Below are 8499 nucleotides of genomic sequence, written 5' to 3'. Positions count from 1 at the left end.
AAGAACCCTCCTGCAAATGCAGTAGATATAAGAGGTGTTGGTTCAATCCCTGGGTCAGGAAGATCTCCTGGAAAAGGAAATGGCAACCCACTCAAGTATTGTTGCCTGGAGAATTTCATGGACAGAAGAGCCTGGTGAGCTAAAGTCTATAGGGTCACAAAGAGTCAGACATGACTGAAGCACCTTAGCACGTAAGCACTCCAAAGAAGATGTACAGATGGCCAATAGGCACATGAAAAGGCACTCATCAGCGCTAATCATCAGGAAAATGCAAATAAAAACTACAGTGAGGAATCACTTCACAACAGTTAGAATGGCTATCATCAAAAAGTATACAATCAATCAATGCTGGAGAGGGTATGAAGAAAAGGTATGAAAGAAAGGGTATGAAAAACCCTCCTACTCTGTTGGTGGGAATGTAAATTGGTATAGCCACTGTCCTGAACAATATGGAGTTTCCTTGACAAACAAAAAACATAGCTGCCATATGGTCTAGCAATCCCACTCTTGGGCACATATCCAGAGAAAAACATAGTTCAAAATGATACATGCACTCCAGTCTTCACTGCAGCACTGTTTACAACAGCCAAGATATTGAAGAAACCTAAATATCCATCAACAGATGAATGGATAAAGAAGATGTGGTATGGGGTCTTCCCTGGCAGTCTAGTAGTTAAAACTCAATGTTTCCACTGGAGGGGACATGGATTTGATCCATGGTTGGGGAACCAAGATCCTGCATGCTGTGCAGCATGGCAAAAAAAAGAAAAATTGGTACATATATACAATGGAATATTACCCAGCAATGAAAAAGAATGAAATAATGCTATTTTCTACAAAGTGGATGGACCTGGAGATTATCATACTAAGTGAAGTAAATCACACAGAGAAAGACAAATGTCAAATGATATAGCTTATATGCAGAATATTAAAAAATGATACAAATGAACTTATTTAATAAACAGAAACAGACTCACAGACTTAGAGGATGAAGTACGTACTCCTTTTCCTATTTGGAACCAGTCTGTTGTTCCATGTCCAGTTCTAACTGTTGCTTCCTGACCTGCATATAGGTTTCTCAAGAGGCAGGTCAGGTGGTCTGGTATGCCCATTTCTTTCAGAATTTTCCACAGGTATTGTGATCCACACAATCAAAGGCTTTGGCATAGTCAATAAAGCAGACATAGATGTTTTTTTTGGAACTCTCTTGCTTTTTCAATGATCCAGTGGATGTTGGCAATTTGATATCTGGTTCCTCTGCCTTTTCTAAAACCAGCTTGAACATCTGGAAGTTCATGGTTCACGTACTGCTGAAGCCCGGCTTGGAGAATTTTGAGCATTACTTTACTAGCATGTGAGATGAGTGCAATTGTGCGGTAGTTTGAGCATTTTTCGGCATTGCCTTTCTTTGGGATTGGAGTGAAAACTGACCTTTTCCAGTCCTGTGGCCACTGCTGAGTTTTTCAAATTTGCTGACATATTGAGTGCAGCACTTTCACAGCATCATCTTTCAGGATTTGAAATAGCTCAACTGGAATTCCATCACCTCCACTAGCTTTGTTTGTAGTGATGCTTTCTAAGGCCCACCTGACTTCACATTCCGGGATGTCTGGCTCTAAGTGAGTGATCACACCATCGTGATTATCCTGGGTCATGAAGATCTTTTTTGTACAGTTCTTCTGTGTATTCTTGCCACCTCCTCTTAATATCTTCTGCTTCTGTTAGGTCCATACCATTTCTGTCCTTTATTGAACCCATCTTTGCATGAAATGTTCCCTTGGTATCTCTAATTTTCTTGAAGAGATCTCTAGTCTTTCCCATTCTGTTGTTTTCCTCTATTTCTTTGCATTGATCTCTGAGGAAGGCTTTCTTATGTCTCCTAGCTATTCTTTGGAACTCTGCATTCAAATGGGAATATCTTTCCTTTTCTCCTTTGCTTTTCACTTCTCTTCTTTTCACAGCTATTTGTAAGAAATTGCATTAGGGCAAGTTAAAATACTCTACTTTAAATCGAGGCAGCAAATTGTGGCCCATGGATAAAATCTAGTCATATTTTTACAAATAAATTTTTTTTGGACAAAGCCATGCACATTTTTTCCCTTATTATATGTGGCCGCTTTCTTACTGCAATAGCAGAGTTGAATACTTGCAACAGTGACCATATGGAACACAAAGGCTCAAAAGTTCACTCATTAACCCTTTGGTAAAGCTACAAAGTAATCCCTCTGAGGTCAGCTCTCACCTCTTATCTATTTCTGGAATAGATATTTGAGCCTAATATTAACTAAATTTAATGGTTAGAATCTCATCCTTTGTCTTCCTTCCAGCCCAAACCAGTAATATTTAGTTGTCTAGAAAAGTCAAATTATTTCAGAGACTTGTTTACTGCTCATTTTTAAGAACTTTTTTGAATCTATTTATTTTTCTTATGTCAACATATTGTTTTAAATTATTTTTATTCTAGTTGATACATAATATTATTTAAGTTACATGTGTGCAAAACAGTTATTCAGAATTTTTAAATGTTATGCTCAAAATATTGGCTATATTTCCTATTTTACAATGTATCCCTGTAGCTTATTCTATAGAAAATACTTTGCACCTCTTAATCCCCTACTCCTATATTGCCCCTCCCCATGTTCCCTCTACCCACTAGTAACCAGTAGTTTGTTCTCTGTATCTGTGACAGGCTCTTTGTTTATTTTTTTAATGTGGTGAAAATGGATATAAAATTAGAATGGGGAGCAAAATGTGTATTTTTATAAGCTTAGGATTCACAAATGCTTATTTTCTATAATTTTATTTATTCATTAGCTGTGCTGGGTCTTCGCTGCTGTGCTGCCTTTTCTCTAGATGCTGAGAGCAGGGGCTGCTTTCGAGGAGGGTGAGCTTCTCATTGTGGCAGTTTCTTTTGTTGCTGAGCACAGGCTCCAGGCACACAGGCTTCAGCAGTTGCAGCATGTAGGCTCAGGAGTTGTGGTTCCTGGGCTCTAGAGCACAGGCTCAATAGTTGTGGAGCATGGGCTTAGTTGCTCTGCAGCCTGTGGGGCCAGCGATTGAACCCAAGTCCCCTGCATTGGCAAGTGGATTCTTTGCCAATGAGCCACCAGGGAAGCCCCCAAATGCTTACTGAATTGTGGTCATATAAACTCAGAGGTATATATAAGAAGTATGTTTAAAATCATTGTTGTTCAGAAAAATACTATAAAAAATATTTAAAATACTAAATACTAAAAATTCTATAAAACAGAGTTTTAAAAAACCAAAGTTGTAGTAGATTAAGACTATTTTGACTGTCATAAACTGAAAAATTCAAGAGAAGGAATGCATATAGGTCTCAAAAACTATGAAATTGAGAACTTGAACAAAGTAAAGACTGTTACCTCTCTCTGTTACTTCCCTCTGTACCTCTCTCTACTGGATGTATGTCCAACACACATATACACATCCTGCTCTGTTTCTCTGAGGAACACTGAGAAATAGACCTATTTTAGGAAGAATGAAGAAAAAGCAAGGTGGGGTGTGGAAGGGAGATTAATTTACTTTAAGAAATTGGTTCACATGATTGGGGAGACTTGGCAAGTTCAAAATATGCAGAGTAGGCCATAAGGCTGGAAATCCTGGGTAAGAGTTGGAGTCTGAAGGCAGACTGCTGGCAGAGCTCCCTTTCCTACAAGGTCAGTCTTTTTCTATTAAGCCTTCAACTGATTGGATGAGGCCCACTCGTATTTTGGAGGGTAATTTGCTTTATTCAAAGTCTACTGACTTAAAGGGATTCTCTGGTGGCTCAGATGGTAAAGAGTCTGCCTGCAATGTGGGAGACCCGGGTTTGATCCCTGGGTCAGGAAGATCCCCTGGAGAAGGAAATGGCAACCCACTCCAGTACTCTTGCCTGGAAAATCCCACTGACAGAGGAGCATGGCAGGCTACAGTTCATGAGGTTGCAAAGATTCATACACCACTGAATGACTTCACTTTATTTCACTGACTTAAATGTTAATTTCATCTAAAAATACTTTCACAGAAATATCTAGAATAGCGTTTGACCAAATATTGGGTTAACATGGCTAGCCAAGTTGACATGCAAAATTAACCATTGCAGTAGGAAAAGTAAGGAAGGAAAGGGATGAACTACTCTTCTTAATTCTGGCTTCAAAATTCTTTGAGAAAATACTCTGATTTGCCCTGTTGTGTGCAGTGCCCACCACCGGGCCAAATAATTTTAAGCAGGGGGTGGTATCTGGTAAAAGGACTATAATTAGTCCAGCTCACATGAAGTGCCCATCATGAACCAATACATTATGGCTTGAGAGGAGGTGGGGTTACTTTGTACAAAATAGTTGTCAAATACAAAACAAGGTGTCTCATAAATGGGAAAATCATTAATTAGTACCTTATAAAGGTACTTTTCATATGTCAGCATGTTTTTCCATGGAGAAACCTCGAATTTCTGTCTTTCAAGGATTTTCATGTGATTTTAACTATGGTTAATTGATTTTCTATCATGTTGTAAACAAGCTCTTCTGGAGAAATAATGGTTTTCACTCCATTTATGTATCTAAAATTGATTTCATCTACTTTTCTCTGCATATCTTCTAACTTCAACAACTACTTCATCTATGGACAGAAAGCAGAGCACTGTAACACTTCCTACAGAAGGTAGTATGCTTTTTTCTTTTTTTGAGGCCACTACTGAAGCATGAAATGTTGAGCTTACTTAGAAACAGAGTCAGTGGTCTGGACTGAGTGCCAGCTTTGTGCCCAGTTGAAGAAAATGGTGATCTGAATGCTGTAGGATAAGGAACCTGAATGTCCTCCCCTAAAGCAGTTCAATTCCACTGGAAGACTATGGAGTGTTCTCTGTCAGGCACTGTGCTGGGCTTTGTGGGGAACATAAGAGTAACAAGACTATCAAAGAGCCCCAGCCCAGTTTTGTGGGGGAACCCAGCCATCAGGAGCTCAGCTATCAGCCAGACAGAGGAGGTAAGCACTCATAGCAAGTGTATCATATGTGTAGAAAGGGAGTGGTTAAGCACCAAGGCTTAGAAAAGGGTTCACAGAGCATACAGCAGTAAACTGGGTCTTAAAGAAATGGTATTTAAATATAAAAAAAGCAGTATATGACCACCTTAGAGAGTGAAAACAATGTGAGAAATGACACAGAAATAGAATTGTACTTGGTGTTTTTTCTGGAGTGTGGAGGCAATGTGGTCAAATGTAAAGTGAGTCAATGTGAAAAAGAGGGTTTTCAAAGCCAATATGAAGCCATTTAAATTTGTCCTTTAGGCCATAAGAGATGTTTGGAGGGTTTTAGAGTTGAGGGAATGACATCTGTGTTGTAGAATGATATATTGGCTGCAGTATAAGGTATGAACTGAAGGGAGAAGAGTTTTGAGACAGAGACAGAATTTAGGAGGCTTTTGTAACAATCTAGGTACATGGTGACAGGGACTTAATCTAGGGTATGGTAGTGAGAAAAGAAAGAGAATGCCCCAAAACCAATTGAAATTTGTCTGTGTGCGTATTTATAGACAAGGGATGCAGAAATGATGAGATATGACTGCTGATTTGGAAACAAAGATGAGACTCTATCCTCTACCTTCTCTGTGAAGTAGGAGGCAAAATCACTGTAGCTGATCACAGGCATGCACAAAGAATATATTTGTAGTTAGGAACCAAATCCATTGAGTATGGGGTTGGCTCTGACCATTGTGTAAATTATCACAACAGGTATGAAAATGAAAGAAGAGAATGAAGAAAAAGTGAAATAATAGCAATACCACAAGAACTATCATTATACGTGAAGGGTGATTGAAGTTCAGAGAATGGAACATGAAAGGACATAAAATATCTGCCATGCTTGGAATCTTCACTGTTAGAGTTACTTCTTTGGATATTGTGCCCCTGTTCAAGTGTGCTTATTTGACTGGCAAGTATGTTCCCTTAAAAAAACAGAACTTGAGGATAAATACTAGCAAAAACATTAAACTTATACTGTTTACAAGGTAAAGTTCAAACTCCTGAGAACACAAAGGAATATTCACACCTTGCTATCTCTTCAGTCTCTTTATCTTTCTGGTGTTATCTTCATCATCTTTCCCTTGTGTACAGACCTGTTTACCCACACCCACTCTAGTTGTTTTCCACAAAGGTTTAATACGTTATATATTTCATGTGATTTCTTATGTAATTAGAAAGTTCTTGCTTGTATCTACATCTTTGACAAGAGATTCCCTCTGGAAGGGAATACTGCTTGGAGTAATGGGAAGAATATGATTTAACCGCCACCACTCTGCTTTTAAAGTCCTCCATCTTCCTTCATTAGTTGTGTGATCTTTGTTTGGCTGTAAAATGCAAGGACTTGAGTACATCTCTGAAGAGGCAGGTGACACCAAAAGATGAGAGGGGAGATATTAAATCAGAGTTTAGTACAGACAAGCTTCATCCATATAAGCTTCTTGCCCATTATAGCTGATTCTATTTATGAAGAAATAACTGACATGCACTTCTGTTAGAGGTGAGTTGTAACAGACACACCTAATTAGCGTATCTCACCAAACCCCTGCCAAGCACAGAAACATTATGTGAATTTATGGGAAAGAGTGACCTTTTAAGTTGGAAAATATCTGTAGGCTTGCAGGGCTGAATTTTTACTTTAAAAGATGGACAAAAGGAATCAATTTCTTTATTTAATTCTCATAATTACATTTAATGTCTGGAAATAAAATCTGCAAGCAAAGTTCACAGTTGAACGGTCTGGTAGCATAACTGAAAAGGAAGGAAGGAAAGAAGGAAGAACAAGAGGGAAGGAGTGAGGGAAGGAGGAAGTAAGGAAGATCTGTTGATTTTACTGACTTTGGGATTCTCCAAATAAAAAATGTACTTAAAAAATTTCCAGCTTGTTTAAAAAATTCCCAGCTTGCTTAACCTGAATGTCATTCTACTTAATGCTTGTCTGAAGTGCTACTCTTAGGAATAAGCATTTAGTTCTGAGGTTACTGATTTATTCTCTCATCAAAACTTAGAAAGAGACAAAACGTCACCTATTATTCCCTTTTCTATCCTGTCGAGTATGAATTACAAGATAAATCTGCTAGTCTCTATGAGCAAAAAATTAGATTTAGAACACTGTCTTTATCTTAGAGATTCTGTTTTCTCATCTGTTTTATAGACATCAAATCTCCTGAACTAATGTTATAACACTTGAAAAATTTTGCTGCATATATAATTCATGTTGCTTTCTTAATGATTCATAATACAGGATGAAGTTGGTTAATCTTTGGATAAGTTTAATACTTTATATATTCTCCAGGCAAGGATACTGTAGCGAGTTATAATTTCCTTCTCCAGGGTTATATATATTTAGTGTAATTTCTTATGTAAGTCTAATATTTCTGGAATATGACCACCAGCAAAGTTCAAGTACAACGTCATGTAATATACTGTGAATTAATTTTAACACATGAAGTTCTATAAAGAGCTTTTCTCTTATTATTTTCGTGTTTGTGCCTGTGTGGGTGTCTAGTGAAAACTTCTTTATTGGTACTAGTAGATGCAAAGGCTGTGCTCTATTGCCCTCCTGTGCTGCAGACAAATGTGCTGGCAGCAATGTGGGAAATAGTCCTCAGAGACAAGCTGCCCTGCTTCAGAGCCTACAGACGTGATACAAATCAGACCATAGAAGAAAACTGTATTGACAAGAGAATAACCTGGGCCTCCAGATCTGATGAGAATCCTGCCGTTCAGGTTGATCCAGTGGCCATCACTCACGATGGGAATTACATGTGTCAAATAATAACAAATGATGGGAATTTCCATCATGGCTACCACTTCCAAGTGTTAGGTTAGGAACATCATATATTTTGGTATTTCCAATTACCAGATTTGGGACTGAAACAAATCTCTAAATTCTATGCCCCAGGTTTTAAGATTGAAGCATTTTCCCTACATTTCTGCAGTGCCCCCTGAAGTGACCCTTGATCAAACTGAGAATGGAACCGCAGTGTGCAAGGCAGCTGCAAGGAAGCCGGCTGCACAGATCTCCTGGACCTCAGAGGGTGACTGTGTCACTGAGCAAGAGCCTTACTGGGGTGATGGCACAGTGACCGTCCAGAGTACATGCCGCTGGGGGGCCGCCATGTGATTGCTGTGTCCTGCTCTGTCTCCCACTTGACTGGCAGCAAAGTCTGTCCATAGAGCTGGCTAAAGGTAAGTGCCTGTTTCTTTCGTGAACCTGATGCTCAGTCTTTTTCTCTATAGAAGATTGTGAATAACCAAGCAGAAGGTAAGAAAACTTATGCTTCTAATTCAGAGATAGTCTCTAAAACTTAACTGAGTAATGCATTAGTATACTAGAGAAATCACGTTCCTTTATTAGATAGAAGGAATTAGTTTAATAACTCCTTACTAATATATTCTCCTAATATATTTTATTCTGGCACTGTAAAAGTACTTTGAGATTAATTATTGGTTGTTGCTATTTAGCCACTCAGTTGTGTC

General features: G+C 38.5%; 1 pseudogene; it reads left to right on the top strand.

Annotated features, from left to right (window-relative positions):
- Positions 1-4601: 4601 nt before the first annotated feature.
- On the top strand, positions 4602-8196 carry LOC122444731 (annotated as a pseudogene).
- Positions 8197-8499: the final 303 nt, after the last annotated feature.

The sequence above is a fragment of the Cervus canadensis genome, chromosome 7 (genome assembly GCF_019320065.1).
Source record: "Cervus canadensis isolate Bull #8, Minnesota chromosome 7, ASM1932006v1, whole genome shotgun sequence".
NCBI classification, from domain to species: domain Eukaryota; kingdom Metazoa; phylum Chordata; class Mammalia; order Artiodactyla; family Cervidae; genus Cervus; species Cervus canadensis.
Note: the sequence above shows the minus strand (reverse complement) of the source record. Positions and strands in the feature narration are given on the sequence as shown.